The 7,316-nt window shown below is 44.1% G+C and overlaps 1 long non-coding RNA gene across 1 annotated transcript; it reads left to right on the top strand.

The window, feature by feature from the left end:
* The first annotated feature begins 885 nt into the window (after positions 1 to 885).
* On the top strand, positions 886 to 4,730 carry LOC149979937 (uncharacterized). Its single transcript, XR_016484131.1, has 2 exons — positions 886 to 1,165; positions 3,739 to 4,730. It is a non-coding gene; the product is annotated as an uncharacterized LOC149979937 (long non-coding RNA).
* Positions 4,731 to 7,316: the final 2,586 nt, after the last annotated feature.

Raw genomic sequence — 7,316 nt, 5'->3', positions numbered from 1 at the left:
GTGGGTGTTATGCCTGGAGTAATGATGGGCAGCAGAGTAGGTAAACCCCATGGATAGACGTGGGTGTTATGCCTGGAGTAATGATGGGCAGCAGAGTAGGTAAACCCACAGACGTGGGTGTTATGCCTGGAGTAATGATGGGCAGCAGAGTAGGTAAACCCACAGACGTGGGTGTTATGCCTGCATACGTACTGTATCCCACCTTAAATAGATCTGTTCCATGACGATATCAGAGGAAATTAAAAAGCTATCCACTGCATTAAAGATACGACAGGAAAGTGATTACTTAACTATGTGTTTTTCCTCAGTTTACTGCAAAATCACAGCTTTCCAATCTAGGGAATCTGCTCCTTAAATCAGGCTCCTTTCATTAATGATTATTGAATAAATACCACATTTCCATTTTGGCTCTTTGAGCTCAACCTAACGCCATAGAAAAACAGAGTAAGGATGAATGACTGTGTTCTTCTATCCAACCCACCTCCTTCCTGCCAAGTGGGTTTATACCAGGAAGCAAGACTGACCAGAGGTGAGCTTCCCTTTGTGAATCATATTTAATGGCTTTTGCCCATCTCAAATCCTGAAAAACCCCTGCAAAGTCATAACTTTGGTTTGATATTGTTATAGTCTTGTATGACACACACACACACCAGTGGAGGCTGGTGGGAGGAGCTATAGGAGGACGGGACTCATTGTAATGGCTGGAGTGGAATAAATGGAATGGAGTCGATCATGTGGTTTCCATGTGTTTGATGTGTTTGATACCCTTCCATTTATTCCATTCCAACCATTACAATGAACCCGTCCTCTTATAACTCCTCCCACCAGCCTCCACTGACAGCCGGTCTGTTTGTGTGCCTATGGCTCTACGAGGATATTTTTGACCATCACTGGCATGAGTGCGCACTAAGCAGGATGTGTGATGTCAGAGCTGAGACGAAAGGAGGTTCCGGTCATAGCAGCAAGGTACTACGCTTGTGATATGGAACCACAATGATTGAGAGTTCTCACGGATCTGACCCATAACGGAAATGCTGCATCCATAACTCACACACAGCATGAGACCGGCATGACGGACAGACTCATTCTTTTACGTCAGCCATACTTGGAGGACAACATCCCACAGGATCTTCCTAAGCAACTCTACCAGTGTATTTCACTTACGGTAAGTCATTCCATTAAGGCGAAGAGAGGAATGGTTGCACAATGGCTACGTCTCAAAAGTATGGGCCCTGGTCAAAAGTAGTGCACTACATAGGGAATAGGGTGTAATTTGGGACACAGTCAATAGCTTTAATCAAGTAGGGCAAGAATCCTAAAATACCTGACATGAACAAATTTAGAATCCAATAGCTAATTTAGCTGTTTTACAGAGAGCCATGCAGACGGAGAGTATCTAACACCATTTTAACTTCAAAATGTATGTCAAACAAAAACCAATGATTGCAAAGTTAAACAAACTCTATTCACAATGACTACTTTTTACAATTTACACACAAAAAAAAAACATTTATTTGAAGAACAGTGCAGATACAAAGTTTGGTAACAGACCGTCCGCACGAACAGCACAAACCGTCATTCTGTTACCAAACTTCGCATCTGCACGGTTCTTCAAGTAAATGTGTTTTGGTAAAATCTTCTTTGGAAATTTTTAAAAGTAGTCCTTCTGCTTAGAGTTGGCTTAACTTTGCAATCATTTGTTTTTGTTTGACATATATTTTAAAGTGAAAAAAGAGTCTCAGTGTCACTCTGTTACTGTGGAATTACCAAAAATGCAATGCTATAATTAGCTCCAACAAACGGTTCTGTTAATACAAACTATATTATCTCACAAATACCTCTTATGAAAAAGTTGTGAAGTTATTTGAGAATATTTTCGTCATTATTACAACATTATGTATCTAATTTTTATGCTAGCTTTCTAACATTGTTCGCTACATTTTCACCTGTTATTGTTAGCTGGCCATTCATGTTTATTATTATTTCCAGGCCACATCTTGTATGGATAAATGGACAGTTAATTGGATAATCACAGCTGATTGACATGGCATACAATTGCAAACATTTTTTTATCTTCTATCAACATTAAATAACATAAACTGAGGAAGTGTCTCTCTCTCACCATCTCTCTAATAGGAGTAAAATCTTCATAACTTCACCTACCCAATCAGTGTAAAAGTTCCAGAGGCATCTACCTCTAATTCACTCACATAGGCCACCTCTCTCTCTCTGTCTCTTTCTTCCTTTATCTCTCCCTCTCTCTATCTCTTTCTTCCTCTATCTCTCCCTCTCTGTCTCTTTCTTCCTCTATCTCTCCCTCTCTCTGTCTCTTTCTTCCTCTATCTCGACCTCTCGCTCTGTCTCTCTCTCCCTCTCTCTGTCTCTTTCTTCCTCTCTCCCTCTCTCTGTCTCTTTCTTCCTCTACCTCTCCCTCTCTCTGTCTCTTTCTTCCTCTATCTCTCCCTCTCTCTGTCTCTTTATTCCTCTATCTCTCCCTCTCCCTCTCTCTCTGTCTCTTTCTTCCTCTATCTCTCCCTCTCCCTCTGTCTCTTTCTTCCTCTATCTCTCCCTCTCCCTCTCCCTCTGTCTCTTTCTTCCTCTATCTCTCCCTCTCTCTGTCTCTTTCTTCCTCTATCTCTCCCTCTCTCTGTCTCTTTCTTCCTCTATCTCTCCCTCTCCCTCTGTCTCTTTCTTCCTCTATCTCTCCCTCTCTCTGTCTCTTTCTTCCTCTATCTCTCCCTCTCTCTGTCTCTTTCTTCCTCTATCTCTCCCTCTCGCTCTGTCTCTCTCTCCCTCTCTCTGTCTCTTTCTTCCTCTATCTCTCCCTCTCTCTGTCTCTTTCTTCCTCTATCTCTCCCTCTCGCTCTGTCTCTCTCTCCCTCTCTCTGTCTCTTTCTTCCTCTATCTCTCCCTCTCTCTGTCTCTTTCTTCCTCTATCTCTCCCTCTCTCTGTCTCTTTCTTCCTCTATCTCTCCCTCTCTCTGTCTCTTTCTTCCTCTATCTCTCCCTCTCTCTGTCTCTTTCTTCCTCTATCTCTCCCTCTCTCTGTCTCTTTCTTCCTCTATCTCTCCCTCTCTCTGTCTCTTTCTTCCTCTATCTCTCCCTCTCACTCTGTCTCTCTCTCCCTCTCTCTGTCTCTTTCTTACTCTCTCCCTCTCTCTGTCTCTTTCTTCCTCTACCTCTCCCTCTCTCTGTCTCTTTCTTCCTCTATCTCTCCCTCTCTCTCTGTCTCTTTCTTCCTCTATCTCTCTCTCTCCCTCTCTCTCTGTCTCTTTCTTCCTCTATCTCTCTTTATCTCTCTGTCTCTTTCTTCCTCTATCTCTCTCTATCTCTCTGTCTCTTTCTTCCTCTATCTCTCCCTCTCCCTCTCTCTCTGTCTCTTTCTTCCTCTATCTCTCCCTCTCTTTGTCTCTTTCTTCCTCTATCTCTCCCTCTCTCTCTGTCTCTTTCTTCCTCTATCTCTCCCTCTCTCTCTGTCTCTTTCTTCCTCTATCTCTCCCTCTCCCTCTCTCTCTGTCTCTTTCTTCCTCTATCTCTCCCTCTCTCTGTCTCTTTCTTCCTCTATCTCTCCCTCGCTCTATCTCTTTCTTCCTCTCTCTCCCTCTCTTTGTCTCTTTCTTCCTCTATCTCTCCCTCTCTCTCTGTCTCTTTCTTCCTCTATCTCTCCCTCTCTCCCTCTCTCTGTCTCTTTCTTCCTCTATCTCTCCTTCTCTCATTTTCTTTCTCTTGCTCCAGCAGATGGAAAGCAGAGTGTTTCATTACAGTGGAATCGGCTGGAATCAGCTTGTTTCCGTTCCTGACAGCCGGAGGTAAAAGGAAAAGTATCAACACACAACTGTCAACAATGTGCCTCTGTTTTCATAATGAGAGACTAAAGAAGAGGAGAAGACCGGGATTTATGGAGGAGTGTTTGTACAATTTACAGTAGATTTGTCTGCCATCGTGACAGGGGTCTGTCAAAGTACTTTATGGTGGCGGGATCTTGGCTGCAGTCTGGCTGGGGGAGTCCCAGAGGAAGCGATTGCTTGTTCAGTTTACAGTGAATGGTTCCCTTCCTGCTCCTGCCACGGCCCCGGAGGCCAGGGTGCAGGGCTCTTTCTTTGTGTGTGCATGCAAGAGAGGCCTGCCTGACCAGTCTGCATGGGACGTGTCTCATTGTCCAGTGAACCTATCATAGCCTTTAACACATGGAACAGCACAGCCAACAGCAGGGGGCACACTTAACTACAGCCACCGGTTCTGTTAGCCATTTGGCTCAGCTGCTTCAGCTCACCACCCAGCGTGCACTGGTCAATCATTCAGGATATACTGTAATGATTACTTCCTGTTTTATGGAAAATAAACTCGTAGTCAAGAGAAAGTGACACATTTTAGAATAATTACTTTGTATGGCTATTATGCTTGACTGACAATTGACCCTCTCCGGACAGCAGAATATTTGGTTTATGTAACTGTAGATACATTTAAACCTTGAGCAGAGGTCAAATGTTAAGATAAGAAATTATTGCAATCGAGTTACTTTATGGTAGTGATTGGTTACCTTAGTCAGTCTCTCTGCCACTTGCTGCTTGCAAAATAAAAGTGATGGATTACTTTTACGTACAGGGCCTTCTGAAAGTATTCAGAACCTTTGGCTTTATCCAAATGTTGATACATTAAAGCCTTATTCTAAAATGGATTCAGGTTTTAAGACATTTTTGATCATTTATAAAAATAAAACATTTACATAAGTATTCAGACTCTTTACTCAGTACTTTGTTGAAGCACTTTTGCCAGTGATTACAACATCGAGTCTTCTTGGATCTGACGCTACAAGCTTGGCACAACAGTATTTTTTCATCAAGGATCTCTCTGTACTTTGCTCCGTTCATCTTTGCCTCGATCCTGACTCGTCTCCCAGTCCCTGCTGCTGAAAAACATCCCCACAGCATGATGCTGCCACCGCCATGTTTCACCGTAGTGATGGTGCCAGGTTTCCATTTGCAGAAATTTCTAAAAACCTGTATTCGCTTTGTCATTATGGGGTATTGGGTGTAAATTGCTGAGGATTTAAAAAAATCAATTTTAGGATAAGGCTGTAACGTAAGAAAATGTGGACAAAGTCAAGGAATCTGAAAACTGATAGGCCTCAATTTTAATGTAAGGGAGGAGTGTTACTATTTCTTGTTAAAAAAACAAGTTAAGAAAATGAAAATATCATAATGTGATGTAACTCATGTCCAGGGTCATAACCAGGGTTTGAGTTTTAGTGAGGCCAGATTTTTTTTAAAGTTGAATGTCATATGCTGCGTTTCTATACAATAATTAAAACAAATGTTAAAATGCTATTTGGAGAACAGCAAAAACAACCAGAAATGCCCCCAGTCACCTTGGCTGCTGTAGGTTCAATCACCTCAGTTGAACTACAAACACATAGCCTATTAGCCATACCATTGTAATGTTACACCCCTGAAAAAAGAAAAAAAAAGTGTCAACGACAGAGCCCTTGTTACATTCTTTTGGGAGAACCCTGAAACATACAAAAGTTCCTATCTTGTTTGATAAGATTAGTACATATTTTCTCAGGGGACCCCACATGGGGACCCAACCCCAAGTTTGGGAACCACTGTATAAACCTTTCTGCTTACTTCTCTCTCTCTGTCTCCTCTACTTCCTCCTGCATGCATTGCAGCCTGCCTCAGCCTCCCCACTGAGCGCCAACTCACTGTCTGTCTCAGTGGCCTACTCTCTGTAAAGCAAAGTTTTTATGAGAACTTAGAAGCATACTTTTTGTTTCTGCTGAGGTAGGCTCTGTTTAACGTTAGCTTCTTACTTCATCCTTCGAGCTGGCTAAGTAATACTAGCCAGAGCCCTTCCTTTATTGTGTATGTTTGCCCCTTTTGAAGGTTTAATAAAACCTTAATTCAGCCAATAAATCCATATTTCCATTGTTGGAATACTTAACAGACTGAACAGTCATGCACCAATGAGATGAATTAGTTTCAATTCAGCCTCATCTAGCCTTGGTATGGAATAACTGCTAACTGACAGAGAAAGTGTCATGTATTGTCATGTTGTGTCTTGTTTCTGTCCTTTCCCTTCACCCTGTCTCCCTCTGCTGGTCGTTATTAGGTTACCTTTTCTCCCCCTCTTTCCCCCAGCTGTTCCTTGTCTCCTCCTAACTACCTCGTCACCCCTTTTCCCACCTGTTCCCTTTTTCCCTCTGATTAGTCCTCTATATCTCTCTCTGTTTTTGTTTCTGTCTTTGTCGGATTCTTGTTTGTGTTATTCATGCCTGAACCAGACTATCGTCATGTTTGCTGCAACCTTGTCCTGTCCTGTCGGAATCTGCCGGTCCATCTGAGCCTACGTATGTTTTGTATTAAAGAAGCTCTGTTTACTTTAATTCGCTTTTGGGTCCTCATTCACGCACCGTAACAGAAGAATCCGACCAAGAATGGACCCAGCGACTTCGGATCCTCTCCACTCAGCCGTCGAGATCCAGGGAGCGATGCTAGGCAGACACGAGCAGGAATTGTCTGCTGCTCGACATGCCGTTGAGACCCTGGCCACCCAAGTCTCCAACCTCACAGAACAGGTTCACCATCTCTGCCTCGATCCACCGGCCACTTCCAGGGCTTTCGAATCTCCGGAGCCCAGAATCAATAACCCGCCGTGTTACTCTGGGGAGCCCACTGAATGCCGCTCGTTCCTCACCCAGTGTGATATTGTGTTTTCTCTCCAGCCCAACACTTACTCCAGGAGCACTGCTCGTGTCGCCTACGTCATATCTCTCCTTACTGGACGGGCTCGTGAGTGGGGCACGGCAATCTGGGAGGCAAGGGCTGAGTGTACTAACCAGTATCAGGACTTTAAGGAGGAGATGATACGGGTTTTTGATCGATCTGTTTTTGGGGAGGAGGCTTCCAGGGTCCTGTCTTCCCTATGTCAAGGTAATCGATCCATAACAGACTACTCTATTGAGTTTCGCACTCTTGCTGCCTCCAGTGGCTGGAACGAGCCGGCTTTGCTCGCTCGTTTTCTGGAGGGTCTCCGCGCAGAGGTAAAGGATGAGATTCTCTCCCGGGAGGTTCCTTCCAGCGTGGATTCCTTGATTGAACTCGCTATTCGCATTGAGCGACGGGTTGATCTTCGTCACCGAGCTCGTGGAAAGGAGCTCGCGTTCTCCGTTGCCCCCCTCTCCGCATCACTACCATCTTCCTCTGCCGGCTCGGGTGCTGAGCCTATGCAGCTGGGAGGTATCCGCATCTCGACTGAGGAGAGGGAACGGAGAATCACCAACCGCCTCTGTCTCTATTGCGGTTCTGCTGGTCATT

This window comes from Oncorhynchus mykiss, chromosome 10 (assembly GCF_057628025.1).
Source record: "Oncorhynchus mykiss isolate SJ-2025 chromosome 10, ASM5762802v1, whole genome shotgun sequence".
Classification (NCBI taxonomy): Eukaryota; Metazoa; Chordata; class Actinopteri; order Salmoniformes; family Salmonidae; genus Oncorhynchus; species Oncorhynchus mykiss.
This window is presented reverse-complemented; position numbering and strand designations above follow the sequence as displayed.